General features: G+C 31.5%; 1 protein-coding gene across 1 annotated transcript in view; it reads right to left on the reverse strand.

Annotated features, from left to right (window-relative positions):
* Positions 1 to 21272, reverse strand: part of LOC149484222 (prolactin-releasing peptide receptor-like) — a 72722-nt gene extending 51450 nt beyond the window's left edge. Inside the window, exon 1 of the mRNA XM_089701828.1 lies at positions 21131 to 21272. The gene's annotated coding sequence lies outside the window, so the exon portion shown is untranslated. The remainder of the gene's footprint in view (positions 1 to 21130) is intronic.
* Between the last annotated feature and the right edge of the window lie 2705 nt (positions 21273 to 23977).

Below are 23977 nucleotides of genomic sequence, written 5' to 3' on the forward strand. Positions count from 1 at the left end.
ACACGATGAACTCAAACTCAAATATTGATTTATTCAACTGGACTTCGCTTAGAAGCGTTTTTCAATCGTCAAAATACAGAAAAATAATAATTTACCACCACAATAGCTTACACTGGGCGCCATCGAAGGCACCACATTGAATCCAAATTCCATGAGATCAAAAACTTATTATTTGTGGCATAAGCACGTCGTTCGCTTACCACAATTAAAGGCTCAAATATCCTGGACAACCACCCGGATTGCACATCACATTATAATATTGATGAACTACATTACCGTTATTCCACACCACAAACATTTACTTCACACAACGCACAAGAAAACACACATTGTGCGAGTTCTTTCATCCTTGTATAATTGAAGTCAATTCAATCCAATTTTTTTCGAAGGTTGAAGTCCACAGTGGTATACTGTCATGATGGTGACAGTGACAGTTGCACACTGTCACGTAGTATGATGGAAGAATTTGTGCCAGCCTGTCAGGATTCCGAGTAAGGGCTGGTTCATCTTCTACTTCTGATGTTAAAGCGTGGTTGTATTACGTAATTAAATACTGATATAATACTTTTTAGACATCTTGACTCGACCAAAGTCGGTACAAGAATGACTCGCAACTGCAGAGTGCAGATGACCGTTATTTATAGGACGATTATTCGAGTGGCGTGACTGTGTGAGTCAGCGCAGGTGTTATTTGTGTTATTTTGATGGTTATTTTCAATATGACATGTAATATTATTATTATTTGATAATTAAATGATTATTAATACTTTTATCCATTTGATTATTATTAAAATAATTAATTAAGTTCGTCAATTGATTTACTTTTAAAATATAATTTTATCTTTAAATTAAACGCGCTAACATATATAAACAGAAAAAGGCAAATTTTCATTCCCAGAAATGTTCGCTTCATAAAAATTTATTGCTCTATGCCACTGTAAGTATCATATTATCTGCATTTCCAACGCGTACTGCGAATTCTGGTTACGATTGATGTTCCTATTGAATCGCGCTATTTCACCCTTCTCCTTCCCGCGAATGTTAAATCTAAAGACAAAGCGGATCCAGCCCCCGTACTATGTTTTGAAGCAGTATTTCCAGCGTGGAAAAAAGACAGCGCTATATACGCCGTCTAGCGCCATCACTGTCCCACATTGGAAATAATACTGCTATAAGACATCATGGTAACGCCTGGATTCGCTATTAATACTGTAAACGCGACAGGTGACGATTATTACTTCCCGCGGTCTTTATACTCAGTTTTTATGAGTTTATTTAAGGGCTTATGCGAGCGTTTTTATTTTTTTCCAGAGTAATATGAGGTTGACGTTCATTAAATTCTATACTGTTTCATATGATAGTAACTTTATTGTTTTCTCATTTTTAACCGACTGCAGCGGAAGGGAAGTTTTATTTTAAGACGGTTTTGATGAATGAAACATTGGCATCAAATATTGACGCACTCAGAGTTAATTGGCTCGATAGATTTTAGCTTATGAGGTGTCGATAGATTCGTCTTGTCAAAACATTCGGTGCATCAAATCGATAAATACATACGAAATGCTTATGGTAATATTATTTATAGAAATAATAATTAAAATATATGGAATGATAATAATTGTCTTAATTATAGCTAACATAATCCTTATATAAATTACGATAGTATTACTGTTACACAAGGCAAAGGCTAACGACCTAAGCTATCAATTTGCTAAATAATATTCAAACTTACGTAGTTCAATTCAAACTAAAATCATAACCAGTAACATATCAAATTTCAGTTCAAATCTAATTGATTATAACTAGAACAGCTCTCCCAATCATGTTAAATACTAGCTGTTCCCCGCAGTTTCACCCGCATTGCTCCACTCCTGATGGTCTAAGCATGATGATATATAGCCTATAACCTTCCTCGATGAATAGAATATATAACACCGAAAGAATTTTTCAAATCGGACCAGTAGTTCCTGAGATTAGCGCGTTCAAACAAACAAACTCTTCAGCTTTATAATATTAATATAGATAGGACAGTATTTCTGCTACACTAAAGGCAAAAGCTAACGACCTAGGCTTTCAATTTGCTAAATATTATTCAAACTTACGTAGTTCAATTAAAATTCAAATCATAACCAGTAACATATCAAATTAATTGATTGAACTAGAGCAGCTCTCCCCATCATATTAAATATTTGCTTCAAGTACGCTACAAATTTGAACTGAAAATTACCTAGCTTTTCTAGGAAATATAATATTCGTGTTTACAATTTCGATCATGTTTCTCTCATTTAGACTGTAGTTATAAGTGCATAGGAATTAAGATATCGAATGAAATAGTTCTCGATAGATCAATATACCACGTATTTCGATGCACGTGATATTTTGATTATCAAGTTCGTTATAGATACTGTTTTATTGCACTAGAGAGTTATAAAATTATTAAGTTTATTCATTCAGTTAACATAAAGGTATTTATATATTATAAGTACATGTAGATTTGTATTCATCCATATACAGCTTAATGGATTTTAGATTGATAGGTGAATGAGACGGCGGTTTTTTTGCCAAAATGATTTATTATTTCATCTCTTCAAAACGTAATTATAGTATTAAATACAAGTATGTTTTCTACCCTCATAGGAGGCTCCTGCCCCTGCAATGGAAACGTATGTTATACTAGCTGCGCTCCGCGGTTTCACCCGCGTGTCTCCGCTCCGGTCTTAGCGTGATGATATATTATAGCCTATAGCCTTCCTCGAGGAATGGACTGTCTAACACCGAAAGAATTTTTGAAATCGGACCAGTATTTCCTGAAATTAGCACGTTCAAACAAATAAACAAACAAACAAACTCTTCAGCTGTATAGTATTCGTATAGATTATGTGCTGATTATCATGTCAATGATGATGTTTTAAAAAATGTGACTACAATGATAAATTGAATTTAAGGATTAAATAATTAATAAAAAATAAATTTTTACCGCGTGTCACGTTCTGCCCACACGACACTGTAAAAGCAACAAGCTTGAAACTTCAGAATCTGTCTGCGTAGTTGGTTCTTTCAAAGGCATTTAAGATATGGAATTTATGGTATTGTAGGAAATTGTGTAGGTACTTGGGGATATTATACATTTACGACATTTCAGAATGGTAACATTTTATGTAATAGTTTCGTAGATACAGTCTAATTTAAGCGTCCCTTGCCTTATTGTGCATATTTTCCAAAACAAAATGTATGGAAAACAGTCATATTTGTTTTATTATTGCATATTAGTGATGTTCAAATTCCATGTTAAAATCTTTTTGTTTGCAATTTAATTAAAAAAAACTTAAAAAGCTTTGGAGTACACAGACTACTATTTGTCACAAATTAATACTAAGATTTTATCTCAGCATAACGTTAAATGAAAGGAGATGAAGCCGCGTGCGAACTATTGTATTAAAAAGTAACTATATCGGTTTTAGTTATAATGTTTTCTCAATTATTTTATTCAATAAACAGCTGTTTCTAACAGCTGCCTAATGGTTTGAAGTTTCTTTCAATTTTCCTTAGGGCGCGTTCCCACCGTGTCGTGACGACAGATAATCGTGTAGTTTTAAGTGTCGTGGCTTATATGTTTAAATGGAGGTGTTCACATTTAGAACGACACAATTTACTGTCGTCTACGACAGTTTTTGCAGTGACGACACTTTGTCGTGACAGTGGGAACGGCAAGCACGACAGTCGTAAAACGATAAAAAATCGTGGACGGCAACTCTATGACGTCCATTGAACTCAGGAGAGTAAACGCACTAGTAATCACCAAGCGAACGCAGAGGCGACTAGATTTGTAGCTTGCTGATGATGTGTAAACGACAAAGCGACTGCCAGGAAACGATAAAATGTCGTCGCGATCCAATGGGAACAGCTAGATACGACAGTCGCTAAACGATAAAAAATGTTGACGACAAACAATCGTTATAATGGGAACAGGTAAAGACGACAGTCGTCGAACGATAAATTAGTCGTTACGACATAGTGGGAACGCGCCCTTAAAGGTAAATCGTCGTTTACAATATATAATTTAAAATAACGAGTTGAGAGGAAATAAGAAACAAAAAATACTATGCATGGTGAAAAAATTGATTGAATTATTTTGTTCCTTTAATAATTATAATTCTTAGTTGTATTTGTTATTACAATGTAATTGTATCGATTTAAATAGAATTTAGCACAGATATTATTTAAAGCTTATAAACATTGTTTCGTATACCACCAAACTGCAATAAAATGTGTTTTATGCCAAAAGTTTACGACATGAATTTACAAATTACGTAAATATACAAAAACCAAATCTACTATTACATAAAATTCAAAACATTTCATAACATTTATACAGATATCAAAACGCTTAAAGTATCATAATATTTGTTATCAAAGATATCGTTGAACCTCCAAAACACGGGACGGTGAAATAGAGTACATTGACGGCGCCTTTTTTCATCTCAAAGTGATTTTCATATGTGATAAGAAACTTCCTACTTCAAAGGATTCCAAAATAATATCAGATTACATAAGTACAGTCAGCAAAGAACAAGCCGACATATAAACGAGTGATTTCTGAAGCTAAAATAATAACATTTATTTATAGAATCGACTTTTACGTGACATTCCGGATATTAAGAATTTATTATTTATTGAGGTTTTATTGGAAACGTTACTTCGCACACTTTGAGGGACATTTATAAGAAAAACGTCTGGAAATATAATAAATATCTTTACAAATAAATAAATGTGGAAATTGAAGTGTCTATGTTTTTATTTATTTGAACGAAGTATGGCTGTCAGCTAAATACATGAAACATCGGTATTATTTGTGCTATGAACAACTGAAAAGGTTTGTATGTTTTTTTTTTATAAAACTGTCACTAATTCCACTCGTCATTAAGAAATTAACTCAATCAATTACTATTCGTTTTGCTTAACTTCTTTAAGAAACATATTTTATTTGTTATCGTTATTATATATTATAGTTTATCTGAACAAATCAGTACCTATCGATCAATTAAGATTGCATTCAATAATTTCATTTTAAATACTCAAACTCAAACTCATTTATTTGGCACCAATTTTACAAAAAATAAAGCAATCAAATAAAAAAATGAACAAAAAGAAGAAATACAAAATAAAACTAAAATAAAAACTACATACTATATAGTATTTTATTTTTACATCGATCACCATACAAACGCCTATGTCAAAACCTATCAATGACTCAAGATTCAGCGCTGATTGCAATAAGCCCTTCAATTCTAATGCTATTTGGAAATTAATTCGAAATCATCTTTCCACACGCTTGCTATTATACTTCTGACGTTTCATTAACACCAAGAATTGAATAGAGATTAGCTCTGAATACGATAGAATTTGATGGAATGTTGAATGGAATTCGTTGTATAGAAATTAATTATCTATACTAATATTATAAAGAGGAAAAGTTTGTAAGTATGTAAGTATGTATGTATGTATGTATGTATGTATGGTTTTCACGCATAAACTACTGGACCGATTTCAAAAATTCTTTCACCATTAGAAAGCTGCATCTTTACTGAGCAACATAGGCTATATTGCATTTTCAAAAAAAATAGAGATCCTTACCAAAAATGCAATAATGTAACCCAAGGTGTAAAAAAATCCTCAATAAAACTTCTGTCATCGCGTGCGCTGCGGAATCTATTGAAGATAGAACAAAAAAATGTTCTACGGTATTATAGAATGGATCAATATCTACAAGAAAGTCCGCGATACCATATGCCCATCTTCAGTAGTTATGTTACTACAACAACTTTTTTACGTTTTCAAAGTAAATAGAAGTGCCGACAGTAATCAAACCATGTTATCCATACACATAATATATTAATCCTTATCCCATTAAATGATGTTTTATTATAGACTGTTTCAATACCAGCAAAATACTTTTTAAATGAAAAGAATTGGATATTCCATTCAAAAGATATAACGAATTTTTAAAAGTGTCAATCTACAGAAAATAGTAGGTATACTGTTCGATCAGGCCGTAGTGCGGGGGAATTCTACCAATATGCGTCTTGACTCTTGACGGAACACAGTGGGGGTTTGGTCGGTAGGAATTCGACATAACCCACGGCCCCTCCCCCGGAGGCCGTGGGTATCTATGAAAGATTTCCCCACTAAAACAAAAAAAATGCGGGTGAAACCGCAGGGCATTGCTAGTTTAATCATAAATAGACATATTACCGACAAATTTTAAGAGCTAGAATAAGTTTACAGGGAACTAAACGAGCTACGAAATATATACGCCTTCAAATAAAATAAAAGACGTGTGGCACTCGGGGACTGCCGCGGTAAAGCTATTGCATAGCATGCCTTCAAGCCACACCTCTGAGCCCGTCGGAGTGAGGAGCGTGAGGTTTTTTCGTTACGGAATTTCTCGATTCGGTCCCCGCGCTCAAGGCCCGCGATAGAAGCTATGCAATGGCTTAAAATTAATCATCAAATGTGGTTCCCCCAATCGAAAGTTATGTGATAGCAAATAAAATATAATATACAAGCTGCTACCTATATTACTGCTAAAATTGAAATTTTGATTATCATCTTGTCCCCGTATAATTTATATGAAAAGATAGAGATCTTATCTTTCAAACTATTGTTGACTTTATACACTTTAGTTTCACTAATGTCTTACAAGTTTAAGCATATTTTAATACAAACAACCCGCAATTTTCTAAGAGCCAAGTTGGACCGCATGTCTTAAGTCTGCACGATGTTTAAGTTTGTGAAACTTTCAAATACAAACATGATAACACATAAAATAATGAACAAAATGATTAAAGTTTTATGATGTTTTTTTAGGATATTAATTACGGTTTAGTTTTATAATGTTGTTAATTAAGCTATTGCATAGCTTTTATCTCAGACTTTGAGCGCGGCGACCGAAAGTAAAAATTCCGTAACGAAAAAACCTAACACCCCTCACTCCAACCGGCACAGCGATGCTATGCAATAGCTTTACCGCGGCAATCCTCGAGTGCCACACGTAATTTTTTTAGTTTCAATGATATCAAATTAATGTTGCGCTGAAAAAGGGTTAGAGTCTATTCTTAAATAAGAAAAACGTGAGATTTACGTAGTTTATAGACATGTACAAAAAATATATGTTTGAGATAACTAGAGCTCGTAACATGATTGAATGTACAGCTGTTGTAGCAGATAAGAGAGTTAGATTAGAAACACCTGGGTCTCTTTAAATTGGGATTATTTATAAAGTATTTAAATGGTGTATTCATTGCGCTTAAATGTTCCAAGTTGTGGGAAGAAAAATGATCGTTATTATAATGATATTGGGGGAAAATGGCTATTAGTTGGAACGTTTAGAAGGTTAAACGAACTTATAATCGATATGTTAAGAAATCACAAATGTTTGATTATATTTTCTGTTTGGGGAAAAAAATAATATGCAATAATATTTTTTGTTCACCAGTCATAGGAAATTGTGCATTACTCAGTACTAAATTGGGAAATGATGAATATTATATTATTATCGTAGTTTAGCAAACTAAATCCTTTGCTTATCATATGTTTAATATCTGAGCATCCTGTCCTTCGGTGGATCAAAAGCCTCGTCGAGTGGTTAATTATTTGTTTGTGCGGAAATTCGTATCCAAAAATTATGAAGCTACCTGTAATAGATAAGATTTCACCATAGTAGCTATTTTTCTTTAGTTAATTTGGATTTTTACTTTAGTGTTGTTTATTCGAAGGATGCATTTGAAAAAAATTGCAACTCTCTTTGTTTGAACTTAGGAATGAATCAAAGTATTAATAACTATGTGTATTTATACTAATTTATTTGTTGTGTCGTTAGTAAGTATTTGTTTGGTTAAATTATTTTTATGTCAAGGTTTCATCACCAGCAGGAAGTTAATCATTATCTTAAAAAGGTTAAAATATTTAAAAACATCGAATGCAAATAACGAAGAAGAAATAGCATGTCATGCAAATTTCAATTTGAAATAAAATTACTGTTTTAGTCTAGCATCTGTGCTCGATAAAAATTTCTTGAAATAAAAATGAATGGGACAAAGGAAATTTTACGAGAACGAAACAGTAGTACTGGGAGCAGTATTTTATTATTAGGACACTAAAGAATTGAGAGAGATATATAGTTTTATCACGAACCTTTGTCTTTCGTGTCATTGTAGTCCATTATAGAGATTGTAGTAATTAACTTGTATTCGAAGTGGCTTTTATGCAAAGTGAAAATAAAATTCTGAGAAAGCCTTTCCATTGAGTTTTAACCTTTCAAATAAGATGAAAACAACCTTTGGGGTCAAAATTTGCTTTGTGTGATAATATTATTGTTTGTTGTGATTTTATTATTATGTACATTATTTAATACATATTTATACTAATATTTGCATTGTATTCATTGTTACTCGCTTAGGTTGTCTGGGATAGATCATTATTAAGTGGTGCGTCTGTGTGCTATTAATTTATACGTATTTTGTTTGTGTTATACCTTTTAATAAAGTTTTGCTTCACTCATCTGTTGTCTGTGTTATCCCCAATGATATTATATATAGAAACAAGAGGTTATCCCTGTCTCCAATGCCTAATCTATCTCTATTCTCAAATTCGTTTTTGGTTCAAGAATAATGTGAACATGAAACCAGATAACACATAATATTATATACTACAATAATCAATACAGAAACCCTAAATTTCATCTTAATATATTTCACACAAAATTGTCCCGAACTAAGTTATATTGCTGGCATGGAGTCGAGGTTTTGCCAAGTTTCAATTGTTCTACACGTTTGCACTTTGTTATAAAAGGCGATTGAATTTATGGTACATAATATTTGGAATGGACAGATGTTTAATTTGTGTCTATAATATCTGTATTATTTAATATTTATGCCTCTAATAACTGATGTAATTCTGGATTATATGGGATCTGTTTTAGAATTTTTTAATTAGTCGCTCCTACTCTATACAGATAAAGATTATTTTACTATTGTACCTACATGCCATAGAAACGGAACCATAACCATCTAGTTAAAAAAATTAAAAAAGATACGGAAACCATAAAAAATTGTATGAAAATATGTTACTGCATTGTTCTAGCTCTGATCGTGTCACAGAGTAAAAATGTTTGTAAAAATACGATGACGTCTGATGGTAAAATGTCCTGTCTAATATTTTTTTTATATATCTACATTCTCTATATTAGGGAATATAAACCGTAAAATATCTATATAATATAGTAGATCTTTGGGCTTATATTCCTTATCGTAAGTCACACTCCAAAGACTTCGTTAATAAGTAAGGGCCAAAAAGGTAAGTCTAATGTCACGAAAATTTTGCCACGTATGTAAGAATAATGTTCGTTCTGCAGCAAATACGCGTAATAATGTATAAATATTCCGATTATAATCCATCTGCATATTAAATTAAAAAATATTATTCAAAATGAAATAATTATAGGTAGGTACTATAACTTTTCAAAGTCCCCTAGGCGCTTTATATTTTTTATTCAAATACAGGAAAAGAAATCACAACAGATAGAATGCATTTTAGCATGCATATTATTTGCAGTAAAATCGGTTGCAAGTAGTAAGTGGACTAAATTAATTGAGGAATCGGAAGAAAATTACTGATAACAAAAGAAACAGTTCAACTACTAACATTTTAAAGTTTAAATGCTTCCAAACTTGACACATAAATATCGTCGATATTATTGTTCTTGAATTTTATAGGAAACCAATTACTTATCTACATAGAAATTCTTCAAAAAATATTGAAGACGAATTGTTTTTTCACATTTTATCGACTATACTGTTTGTGAACCACTACGACGGCTTTGACTTGTCTTAATGTTCAGTAAACACATTGAGCAAGTAAAAAGCCTTTCAAGTCTGATATTAATACCCGAGGTTATTGAAGGCATGTCGCTTTTTATTTATTTACTGATACAAATCATATGTATTTGTAATTCGTTTCCACATACTTTTCATAATTTACCTACCAATTAAAATGGAAATCATATTATGAAAACGTAGAAAAAACATACCATCAAAACTGTAAAAGTTGAAAAAACTTCAGATCGTCTGACGAAAATGATCATAATCCGACAAAGATCCGATTTAAAAAGGAGAAATGTAAAAACAATAAATTTTTATGAGACACTTAAGGGAAGGAAAAAGTCCCTTTTCACTGAGATCCCATGATCTTCAATACTTTTAAATGACCTCGCTGACCTCGTGGTACATTGTAAAAAAAGTTTTTACTCTGAACACGTTGTAAGGTTTTTTAAATATTGAACTTGGGGATAAATTTAATTTCCTTCAGGTCAATTTAATTTTATATGACTTTTTTATTAGTTCTTAATGGTGGTTAAAGGTGAGGGTTTTCACAAATTTAATACCTATGTGAAAATTTTACTTTTATTATTTTTAACATTAATAGTCCGGGATACATCGCCCATTTTTGCAAGTGATTACTATCAAGCTAATTTTTCGTGAGTAGCTTTATTTTGATGAGATGCCCAATAATTTCATGTACAAAACTCTCGATTGTGGTAGCTACCAGAGGAAACAAGGATAAAATATTTTGATTTGATGGTTCTCAAATATTAATTACTAACTGAATGTTTTTTTTTTGTTCAATCTCAAGATAATTATCTAAATTATTCGAAAAAATATTTGTCCTACAAAATCTATGGTTTGATCAAAGAGTCCCCCTTTCCAATGTGTATCGATAACGAAGTCATCATAAATGATTACTAACCAGCTGATTTTTTTATTTTCACTTATTTAATACTTATATAATTCAACAGACATATTGTCCTACAAATAGCGTAATAAATATTTGAGAACCGTCAAATCAAAAATTTTTATCCTTGTTACCTCTGTAAGCTACCACAATCGAGAGTTTCGTACATGAAATTATTGGGCATCTCATCAAAATAAAGCTACTCACGAAAAATTAGCTTGATAGTAATCACTTGCAAAAATGGGCGATGTATCCCGGACTATAAATATTTTAGATATAAAAAACATTATTTCGGAACGTAATTTTGAAAATTGTAGTGTTCTTTTTAGAATTCAATCTAAATATAAAGTGCTGTTCATATTCAACAGCAAGCATACATTTTACTAGAATAAACGATATTAATGGAATCTTTATTGCCCTTTTCCCTTTTTTGAAGCTAAAAGACGTGTATTCTAAAATATTTTTTAATCTTGCACATTAATACAAAATAAGTACACATAATAACATTTCACTCATAGCTTAGCAATAAAATTGAAACGCAATACAGTTGGAGTGATTTACTAAACTATGTCTATAGCGATCGTATTTACTAAAGAATGGCGGTCACTATTGTCACCAACTAATTAAGAGACGTCATCTCGCTCCAATCGCGTACATTAGAAAAGGATAGTACATTTTATAGTTGACAAATAAGTACAGGGTTTCAGGGAAACTCATTTTCCGTAATTATGTCGCATTGGAATCTATTTATTCATCAGAAAACTCGGCGTTTATAATCTACATATTTTATTTTTGAAGTGAAACTTCTTTAAGCGCATTGAGAGTAAAATTTAATGGTCGCGTCATGGCAATATCGTCACGTCATGGATGATGTTGTTATCATTGAATCTTGCCAAAGAAGTTTCACTTCTGACACGTGTGATCAGCACACGCGCTCTTTTTTATTTATTTTGGCGGAAATTTCCATGAATTTTCTTTTCCTTTGCATGTTTTTGCATTAACTTATTCGAGAATAGAAAGCGAAGAAATCCTTAGATTTGTTGGTTCTTTACTGGATAAGCTAGATTGCAATCATTGCAAATACTCTTTTGAGCTATTTCTTAGTACGAAATAGACTTAAATAGTTTCTCCAGTGGATTAAGCTTAGCTTCTGTGTTAAAGATGGTGATGCATATCGTATAACTAGCTTTCCGCCCGCGGCTTCGCCCGCGTTTTCAAAGAAAAACCCGCATAGTTCCCGTTCCTGTGGGATTTCCGGGATAAAGCTTATCCCATGTGTTAATCCCAGTTACCCTCTATATGTGTGCTAAATTTCATTGTAATCGGTTCTGTAGTATTTGCTTGAAAGATTAACAAACACACACATACACATCCTCACAAACTTTCGCATTTATAATATTAAGTAGGTATAGGAAGTAGGATAAATTAAATTATAGCGAAACCTAACGTAGAATAAAAATAATAATAATTATAAGTTAATACACATATTAGATGGTAAGTATTTATTACCTAAGCATTATATTTAAACTTATAGCTACTTCAATAATTTTCCATATTGCACATATAAAAATATACCGGCCGAATTGAGAACCTCCTCCTTTTTTTTGAAATCGGTTAAAACCAAATCGATGTATTTCAATATCAAAGACAAAATATTAATTCGTATTTGAATTCACTCAAACAGATAGGCGAATTGGTCTGCATAATAAAATTACCATACTTTTGCAGCGATGATCCTCTTTTGAAGGTTGAGATTAATCTTTAGATTTTATATTAGGTACTTCAGTCAGACAAACATTGCTATTATCGATATCTACACTGATATCTCATAATATGTTTAGCGCATCTGACATATTTAATATCTTACTCTTTGGTAAGATAGTGACGAAATACATACCTACTTAAAAAATTTAATTAAAATGATATTAAGAGATTTTTTTTAGAATTTACTGTTTTGCAAAATTGTTTTGCGTTTTTACGTTGTTTTGTCTAGTTCACGATTCCTTTTAAGAATGAGGTATTTAAACCCATGAAGATAAATATTACTACACCAGGTATATCATAAAAATGAATGTGATAGGAGACTTGCAAAATATCAACTACTAGCTGTGCTCCGCGGTTTTACCCGCAGTGCTCCGCTCCTGTTGGTCTTAGCGTGATGATATATAAGCTTATAGCCTTCCTCGATAAATGGGCTATCTAACACCGAAAGAATTTTTCAAATCGTACCAGTAGTTCCCAAGATTAGCGCGTTCAAAAAAACTCTTCAGCTTGATAATATTAGTATAGATTTTATCGTCGTTGTATTTTATAAATTTAATTTTGTTCATTCATTATTTTTTAGTAGTATAATTATCATAATCTGTAGATTGGTCAAATCTAGATACTAAAATACCAATAGAAACTGTGACCTTCCATTTTCTCATTACTTTAGAACCTTTGAATGTTTTAGTAGGTGATTACATTTTGAATATTCATGATAAGCGTGCTTAATTACTAATAATCGGACCTTTTGGTTCATTGCTTCTATTGCGTTATTTTCAGGGTGGTAAATTGTTTATTTATTTATTTAAACTCTTTATTGTGCTGCCAAAAATACAAACACAACTTATTCTAAAAGAAAAACAGCACAGAAGGCGGCCTTACGGGCAGACTGAAAATCAGCGCTGTTAAGGTGTTAAAGCCCGACAGCATGGTTGAGTCTGACCCGATTGCCATGTAAATTCTCTATTTTTTTTGTAATGTAAGTAGTTGTTAAGTGTGTGTAACTTGTGGAAATAAATATTTTTTCTTTCTTTTCTTTTCTTTCTTCCCTTACCTATCTATCACTTAAGCGTGATCTCTTCCACGCAACCGACTGGTAAAATTTTTAATTATTTATCCATTGATAATTCAATTAAATTATCGAATAAATACTTCAATTCTTCTTTTATTTATTTCTGTAGGTATTTTGATGTAATAATTAGAATAATAATAATGGAAAAGGCGATTTTTATAAACTTGTCGATTTAATTCTTAATTTTTCGTATTGTAATTACGTTTGCAGTACAAACTAGGTGAGTAGGTACTAGGTATACTATACAGGTACATTTTTCCATACACAAAATCCTGTGGTGACGCGGTTTGATTAAATAACTCACACACACAATAAAGCCAAAATTGATTTCGGGTTATTCCAAACAGTACTGACAAAAGTCGAGCAAAATTTGTCAACGATATGATTTCTATAGATTTTATTTATAACTAGTGGTCCGCCCCGGCTTCGCCCGTGGTACATATTTCGCAATAAAAGGTAGCCTATGTCCTTTCTCGGGTATCAAAATATCTCCATACCAAATTTCATGCAAATTGGTTCAGTAGTTTAGGCGTGATTGAGTAACAGACAGACAGACAGAGTTACTTTCGCATTTATAATATTAGTAAGGATTCATATACAATAATTTCCAATTCTCTGAGTCATTTAATCAATGCATTGATCATCTTGGACAAGAGATGTGATAAGGAATGATTTCATAAAAACCATCGCGATAAGTGATGATTTTGTGGTGTCTCAGACGATGATCATGTAAGATTATTATTACTAATCCTGTCAGAATAAATATAATATTATAGTAACACTAGATTTCCGCCCGCGGCTTCGCCCGCGTTTGCAAAGGAAAACCCGCATAGTTCCCGTTCCCGTGGGATTTTCGGGATAAAAACTATCCTATGTATTAATCCAAGTTACCCTCTATATGTGTGCTAAATTTCATTGTAATCGGTTCAGTAGCTTTTACGTGAAAAAGTAACAAACATCCATACATCCATACATCCTTACAAACTTTCGCCTTTATAATATATATATTAGAAATATATTAGAATATATTAGATAGATATTAGATTATGAAGAGGTTAGATCTTTTTAAGTGAAACTTCTTTAGGCACGTTGAGAATTAAATTTCAAGGTACCGTCTCGTCATGTAAGGCGACGATTTTGGTATATTTGAATCTTGCCAAAAAAGTTTCACTTCTGACACGTGTGCTCGGCACACACGCTTTTTTGTAAGAATGAAGATGTATGTTTTTAATAATGAATGCTTATTATTATAAAACTTGAAGATAAAACTCAAGAATTGAAAGACACGAAGTAAAATATATTGATATTCAAAAAACGTAAGAATTTCAAAGTATTTGTAGGCTTCGAAGAAGATTTATTCAAATGGAAGTGATAATACTCTAGGATTTATTTTGCGAATACATCGTATGTCGAACTGATTTGTGTTTAGTGTTTCGTTTTTTATAGAAAGAGCAACTATAGAGTTTCTTGCCTTCTCCATAGATACTGCTTTCCTAATCGGTGGTAATTGTTAAAAATATGTAAATTGACGATTTGAATGTGCTTCTAAAAGAAGTCTTATTGAATAAATAAATGTTTGAGTTTGAGTTTGAGTATATATTTCTTTATTTTCTATTATCCAAAACAAGCTGTGGCACGCGGTTTCACCTGCAGACGAACCCGTTGCCAAAAAACATATATTTCTATAGCTTATGTATTACTCTGATGTATAAACCTTTTACGTATATATTACTGTTAAGATTTATCAAAATACATTCAGTAGTTTTTTCGTGAAAGAGGAACAAACATACATACATCCTCACACACTTTCGCGTTTATAATATTAGTAGGATTTTCGGCTCCCAGTGTTAGTTGCCATACACCTTGGAAACGGCTTGATCGATTGTTATGAAATTTTATATGAATACCTATTCGGTAGGTCAAGAATAAGATGTAACTTTTTTATTCCCGTAACCGAACAACGTCGGGTCAGCTAGTATGTACTTATAATATTTATATGAAAGGATTGTTTTTGTTTTGACATAATTGTTGATACCGAGTTCATTATTATTGCATGATTCAGTTAAAGATGTAAAAGTGCTTTGTCTGATGGAAGGTCATCCTTTTGTTTATTTACTTATATTTATATCAACACAATGAACTATTGTGTTTAGTAATAAATTATGATCTTATTACAAAAAATCCATATACAATGTCAAAGCTCACTAATAAATTTAAATAAATATTTCAAAATTTTCTTAAATAATTATTATCAATAAAATCTGTAATTATGGAAAGGCCTGCCCATTAAAACACGCATAAAGAGCAAAGATAATATTATACGGCGTGGAATAATTGTTTTTGAAAGAATATCATTTACAATTTCCCTTCTGTAAATCTCTCAAGATTTCTTTTGTATTTACGTTTCATGATTTGATTTTGCTTTTATGGGCGCTATTAATTATTTAAGCGAATGTAATTTTTTTTTAAATAGGAAATAGCTCTGAAAATTGTTTATTTTCCGTCCTTTTTTTTGTTATGGCAAGAAGATATGACCGTCAACGTAACTTTGTCATAATTTATTTTATTAAGGATATGGATTATGGACTATTAATAATGATTGTTACATAGTAGATACATGCTTATCCGTATGCATATTTTATCCGTATATGTATAATATTATGTATTTCATTGAGTAAATACTTCCACAACCATATACGCTTAAGCGGTAAAATTTCCTGATAAAATTTAAATTTATTAACAATCATTATTATTAATTATTATTTATGTCTGGGTGGTAATTATCTATATAAGTATTTATTTAAAATTGTGTATGTTTATCAACCGCCTGGTCTCCATAACACAAGCGAAAGCTTAGTATGGGATCAGATCGTGCCGTGTGTGAAAATTGTCCTATAATATTTATTCATTTATTTAATTGTAGTTGAATAAACTGGATTTACATCGCAGAAGGAACAATATATTATAAGAGATAAGATGCGATACAAAACTCATTATTATTACAACAAACTTATCCACTGTATTACTCGTATCGATCAAAATCGGACACTTTTATTACTTTGATAACGTTTTAACTAAAATATTGAACTTGTATTATTTTAAATTCACTTGTATCTTTTGACGTAGTGGTTATTGACCTTGATTGTGCCAGATAGATACTTATAAAATATTTTGAGATAAATGTGCAGAAAATGAGCATGTTCACTGTTCAGAAACTTTCAAATAGTCATCTATTAAGTACGTATAAATAGTCATCTATTAAGTTTCTGAAAAAAGAAACTAACTGGTGAGTTTGATTTTTTGTTTGAAATAGCCCAAAATTTTGAAGGTTTTGTTCGTTCGTGTTTATTAAGAATTACTAAGGCAATCGATTTCGGCGTATGTAGTAAGACACATGTGGTAAGAAGTGAAGCAGTAATCTGTAGTTTCACTATCTATTTATTCGTAAAATAACAGTTCCATAATTTTTTTTTATGATATTGATTTATGTTATGTTTGAAGCTGATTGAAAGCATTTTTATCGACTCTCGCAGATATACTCGAGCTTGTCTAACCAATCAGGAACTGAAAATCTATACTAATATTATAAAGCTGAAGAGTTTGTTTGTTTGTTTGAACGCGCTAATCTCAGTAACTAGGTCAGATTTGAAAAATTTCGGTGTTAGCCCATTTATCGAGGAAGATTATATTCGTATATCATCGCCCTAAGATTAACAGGAGCGGAGCAGTGCGGGTGAAAACGCGCGGCACAGCTAGTAGAAATATAAGTTTACTAATTATCTACTAAATTAATTTAAATTTCATTTTCACAAATTAGGTCCACTCAAAAAGTCAACCAAATGATAAAACACACTCAGCAAATTACCATTGCCTGTAGTTTTAATTTCAAGGGAATATAACTCAGCTATAATTACATTTTCTGCTCGTGTAATTAAAGCGATGTCGATATATTAAATATGTTCAACGGTAAATAAACTTGTTGGAAGTAAATAGAAGTAAACGAACATACGATACGAAATTAAAGAAAACCTTTTCAGAGAAATATTTGCCCTGAAAACGCCTGTAGATCTCACGGAAATAAGACCGAAATATTGTTATTGAAACTGCTTTATTGACAATATATTTTTGTATTACATATCTTATTTTAATCATTTGTCCGTCATAAATGTAGCGGTGCCTTTACATCAAACGAACATAGAGCTAGAGCTAAAGCAAGAGCATTATTTTGTGATCTTTTAGTATAAATGAAAACTCGTATTCAGCGAACGCACTAAGAACAACGAAAGAATGCTCTACCCTTGTTTACACTAAAAGAATTTGGCATAGTGGGATTAGAATGAGCATTCGCTCGTTTGATGGAAATACACCGTAACATATACATTGAATGGTCTACACTTGACGAGCTGAATTTAGCACACTTCTCTAACTTTTTACTCGTATCTAACATATTACGAAGAAGGGTAATATTTTGCACATTAAAATCCACTTCAAGGTTTTAAGATAGCACTAGATCTTGGCAGTACCCGAAGGTCGATGAGTCAATGTTTACCCACCGACCCAATTAAATGTAATCGTGATAAATTGCTCAAATATTTGGGTTCAGAGCCACTGATGTCGATGTTACGTGTTTCAAATGCCTCACGCGTTGCTTGGTTACCGAATTATTATCAGTATCACAAAGCATCAAATACCGTAAAGTTAATTGGAGTGGATTTTCCTGTCTCCTGCTTTGGTTGGATGAAGATTTCGAAGTACGGAGTTACAAAGGGAAACCATCATAGAAAAAAAATGAAAATACAATTGAAATTGTACTTATGCTACTCAGCATGTGCTACACGTCATGTTGTGAAGCGCTGATTTTCAGAAGTTCCAGAGTAGAAGTAATATTAGCAACACATTATGTAATATTATAGGTTACATATTAAATTAAAATCAGTATTAAATTTTTCACATAATTCCTACCAAGGTCTTAGGTCAAACATAATATTCAATCATAGCAAAAACAACAATAGACTTTTTTATATTCATTTGACGTAGAGCTTGAATATATTGCAAAATAAATTCAATACAAAAATCTATCGGCGATAAATATATAATAGGGATAATCGTACCCAAAAGGTTGAGGGCGTCAAATCCCGAGAGAACTAAGGTGTTTAAATATAAAGTGCTGAATGGACTTTGTTCATAAATAAACATTGGGAATATGGATGAAGTAGGAAGTTGTTTAGACTATTTTCATAATTCATAGTATTTTTTTTTTTATTTTCGAAAGTGTGTCTGTTCAAAAATTAATATAGTAAAAAAAAGACGGGTTGTACTCCGGGAGTGCCGGCAGAAGTGAAAACTTAAATTATTAACGTTGAGCATGTTTGATATCCATCCGTCTTACGCTTTTTCGATCAGGTCACGAGTCCTAAGTTTAAGATTTTATACCCAACGCCGCTAAAGAAGTTTTCACTTCAAAAAAAAATATTTCGGTGTTAGATAGCCCATTCATTGAGGAAGGCTATAGGGAATAACATCATCACGCTAAGACCAACAGGAGCGGAACCACGCGGCTGAAACCGCAGGGCACAGCTAGTATTAAATAAATTCAATGAAAATTAAACACTACGATTGCAATGAATGCCTAGTTCGATAATTGAGATATTTTTATTTATTTAACTCTTTAATAGTTGTACAGATAGGTAACCTTAGAACTACTTACAGATAGAACAGAGTACAACTATTTTGGCAGCCTTATCACTTAATAGTGATCTCTTCCTGGCAACCACGGTAAAAATTGAGATATTATAATATGGGTGGTAGATATTTTTACCAACTAGCTTTCCACCCGCGGCTTTGCCCGCGCAGTCGAAGAAAAACCCGCATAGTTCCCGTTCCCGTGGGATTTCCGAGATAAAACCTATCCTATGTCCCGGGTTAAAGAGTAGCCTATGTCCTTTCTCGGGTATCAAAATATCTCTATACCAAATTTCATGCAAATTGGTTCAGTAGTTAAGGCGTGATTGAGTAACAGACAGACAGACAGAGTTACTTTCGCATTTATAATATTAGTATGGATTTGCCATTTAATATAAATCTGAATCTGTTGTTGTAAGTAAAGTCCGAGACATTCGTTATTAGCTTCACTCGATTAATTCTGGGGCTTCCGTGTTATATTGGGTTATGGGATAAATTTGATGTTTGAATGCTGTTGGAACTCGATATTAATTGTTCAGTCATATTATACCTACGTATGGATTACTCGTATCTATATATGATATTATATGATGAGTTTGGTCCTGGTTGTATTTTTTATAAAAATATTATTGGAAAAATGTTTAAATTTATGTTTTGTATAGGATTTTTGCATTTTAAATTTTCCATTAATCTCGTCATGTTATAATTTATCGTTTGGTTTTTCTCTTAGCTGGTACAGTAGTATTACAATATCCAAGTATTTCATTAAGTTTTGAAATACAATTTTATCGTATCATAGATTTTTCGTAGGTACTACAAAAATTATATGTTAGTTTTTAAAACCCTACATAACGTAAAAATGTTTTTCCTTATATCCATATATGAGTAGATCATGATTGATGATAAATACAGTTTGTATTGTACATTGAGCAAATATGGGCAATCACGAACTATTTACAAGTCTAATTTCTTACCTTATTGTACCGACAACGTAAATTGTAAGGACGTGTAATAAATTGAAAATAATTGACAGCAATTTTTATAGTGGCAATTATTACCTATATGGATAGAATTTTCTATTTAGGTAATATACAATTTAATTTTTAATGAGAGAATTTAAGAAATTTCTTATTGGTTGTTTAACACAACCAATAAGAAATTACTTCTATCAAAATAACTTTGGCTTTGGCTCAGTAATAAAATTAAAGCATTCAAACAGTATTCTTATTCAACCTAAATTCTAACTGTAATCAATAATCATATACATAAAGAGATATTAGTTGTTGTTGCGTATTTTTATCTGGGAACTGTTTTTATTCCGCGTGTTCAAGATTTAAGAAATATATTATTCTTATCGTGACTATAGATAGTGAAGATGCACATTAAATAATATTGATATTTATTATATACTAAATATATTTTGTATTATTAATATATAACCATATGAAAATAAGAAAAAAGACCTCTTAAAAAGTTTTAGAATATTATAGGCGCAGAATACACAAAAATATTTGAAAAATAAGCAATATAAGATAGTAAACAAGATATTATACTACCTATTTAATACTTTGAACTAAGTAGGTATCTACTGCATAAATTTTATTCATAATTATTATTTTTTTAAATTATTGATTTCTTAAATAAAATTGAATTGTTGTATAAAAGAAAAAAAAATCACGAAAACTATTTATTTAATGTACTCAGTATAAGCAAAATTCATATACCAGACTATACGTGCTAATTTTGCAGTTCAATGTTTTTTTTCCTATTATTTAAAAAATGGCTGTCATCCCTCTTCTACAATAAAAATTAATAAATACTCACCAAAAATAACACCATCAACAAACAGTCCTTTCAAAACAGATTAAAAATAAAACGGATTTTTTTTTTAATTTTCACTCCAACTTTCGAAATTTGAAATTCGCGCGCAACCCGTACGTCACACCACATGCGCTCACAAAGAGTTCTTAATTCAGACTGACGGCGCGTCCAGTGATATTGCTGATACCGTGTGATACCACAGATTATTTATAGAGACCATAATAATTATGACAAGCTGTAAGCTGTATCACGATACGGTACGAAAATCTTTATAACATGCAATATAAACGCATGTCCATGCAGAGATAACAGGCAGGTAAGTTATTTACCTTAAAACTACCCATTACATGTGTTGAAAAAAGTATGTTTTGCATAATATCTATGGATACTAGGGTTATGTTCGATAATAAAAAAAACCTAATTAAAATACAATGGCTTAAATTATTTTGTAATTTCAATATATTAATAATAACATTTTGACCGCCTCCTTGGTACAGTGGTTGACGCGTGAGCGTGGAACCGAGGGGTCCTGGGTTCGATTCCCGGTGGAGACGAAGAAAAAAAAATGTCTTGTTCTGGTAGGACACAGAAGGCTGATTACCTACTTGTCCCTAAAGAAAATCGATCAATGTATAATGTATCTGCCCCTTACCCCACTAGGGGACATGTGACTTCACTTTTATGATGGTGAAAAGGAATTTAGGTTAGGTAGTGATTTGAAGGGTCCCTTAAAATAAGTAACCCTTACTTAGGAGACTGTTTACTGGTGAAATCGGGCATTAGCGTAATGATACATAGCCTTCCTCGATAAATGGGCTATCTAACACCGAAAGAATTTTTCAAATCGGACTAGTAGTTCCTGAGATTATCACGTTCAAAAAAACAAACAAACAAACAAATTCTTCACCTTTATAATATTATATTAAAGTATTAAAGTATAGATTAAAATATGTATACATACACACGAAAATTTTAAAGTGAAGCTAATAATCGCGTGTTTATAAAGAAAAAAACAAAGAATAATAATAATCAAACAAAGAATTCAACCTCCTAGCTTTTATGATACCCTGATACCATAAACGTCAAAAATCGTAAATAAACGTAAATTTTGTCATTTTTCGCATCTTTTTTATCACATACTGTTGCCACTTCGTAATTTTTCTTGCAATAAGTTTTAGTACGGAATTCAACCTCCTCGCGTTTATGATGCCCTGGTACTATAAACGTCATAAACGTAAATTTTGACATTTTTTGCATCTTTTTTATCACATGCCACTTTTGCATTCACTTCGTAATTTTTCTTGCAATAAGTTTTTACTACGGAATTCAACCTCCTCGCGTTTATGATACCCTGGTACCATAAACGTTAAAAATCCTAAATTTTGACATTTCCCGCATCTTTTTTATCACATGCTGCCACTGTTGCATTCTCTTGTGGCGTAGAAAATGTTTTGAAACAATATTCAAATATTGTATAGGTATGTATATGAAAGGTTAATAAAAATCCAAGTTCTCGACCTTGACGGACCCAGGCGCTAGCCGCCATCTTTAATTAAAGGTGCTAAAATTAGATATATTTTAAACTAAATACTAAATCATAAAATAAACACAAAAGTGTCTATGAGGGGTTCAAAGAAGACAAAATTACCTACATTTTTTGCAAACATGATTATTCTGTAAGTCTTAAAGGTAAAAAGTTACAAGCGACGGAAATAATAATATGTACAGAAATCATATAATTCTAATTTTGTTTAAAAATTGTACAGCTATCATTTTTTAATTCTCTTTGATGGCCCGGGCTGGTTAATGGTGGCTTCTTCATTATCGTCGCTGAAATTTTCTGTTTCATTGTCTGTATTTTTAGTTTCCAACCATAGTAGTAGTAGTAACCTAGTAATAGTATGAAATATAGAAACTTACTGCTGTTATTTAAGTATTAATAAACAAACATAACGTATGCTCAAGATATTATGTAAATTAATTACGTTTGTGTATCAAATTCACTGCTCACAGCGACCTCAATGTTGAATTTCAGAAATACTACAGTAGCCGTTTTTCGTTCACTTCAGTTTGGTTTCAGTTATTTTCGCTCCATAGATATAGATGGCGCTTATTAAAATTGTTACGCAATAGGAACAAAAAGCATTTTTTTTAACTTTACGTTTATGTCTACTTGTATTACATTTTTATTACCTATAATGGGTCATTAGGTAAGTTTATTTATTTATCTTTTTAAATAATTGTTCTAGTCCAAAATCAATTCTTGAGTTTTCCAAATCAGCTAGTTCATTCGTATTTGCATTAAAAATGTTATATTCTTCTGATATTAGATATAAAATATTGGAAATCATAATTTATATCTTATGATTTCCAATATTTTATATAGGCACGTAATTAATTCGTAAACCTTTACGTAACCAACTTATGACATGTCCTTTCTTTTAAAGGCTGCAAAATATTGTTTTTTGGCAATAATGTTTTTTTTGCACTTGCCATACGACCTTATTGTATTTTATATGATAAGTTTCAAACGGTATTGTACAATTATTTAATGTTATAAATATGGCCTCTACTTATTTTGTGGCGGTCTATTTGCAATAAAAACAGCTGGCGATCATTGCATCCCTACATTTTATAATTAAATTGAAAAACAATAGCGCTATTCATGAAAACAATATAGATCTTGAAATAGATTTATAAATACCATATAACAATCACAGATACACCCACACGTTTATATTTAGCATTTACGTAAATTAAAACTATAGACCAGACCTGTAGTTGTGATATAATTTTATTATAAAAGATCTTCAAAAGTTCTGAATATAGACAACCATTAGATAGATTCAA

The sequence above is a fragment of the Colias philodice genome, chromosome 12 (genome assembly GCF_061535455.1).
Source record: "Colias philodice isolate Cphi_HAF_F1 chromosome 12, ilColPhil1 Martin Lab GWU primary, whole genome shotgun sequence".
NCBI classification, from domain to species: domain Eukaryota; kingdom Metazoa; phylum Arthropoda; class Insecta; order Lepidoptera; family Pieridae; genus Colias; species Colias philodice.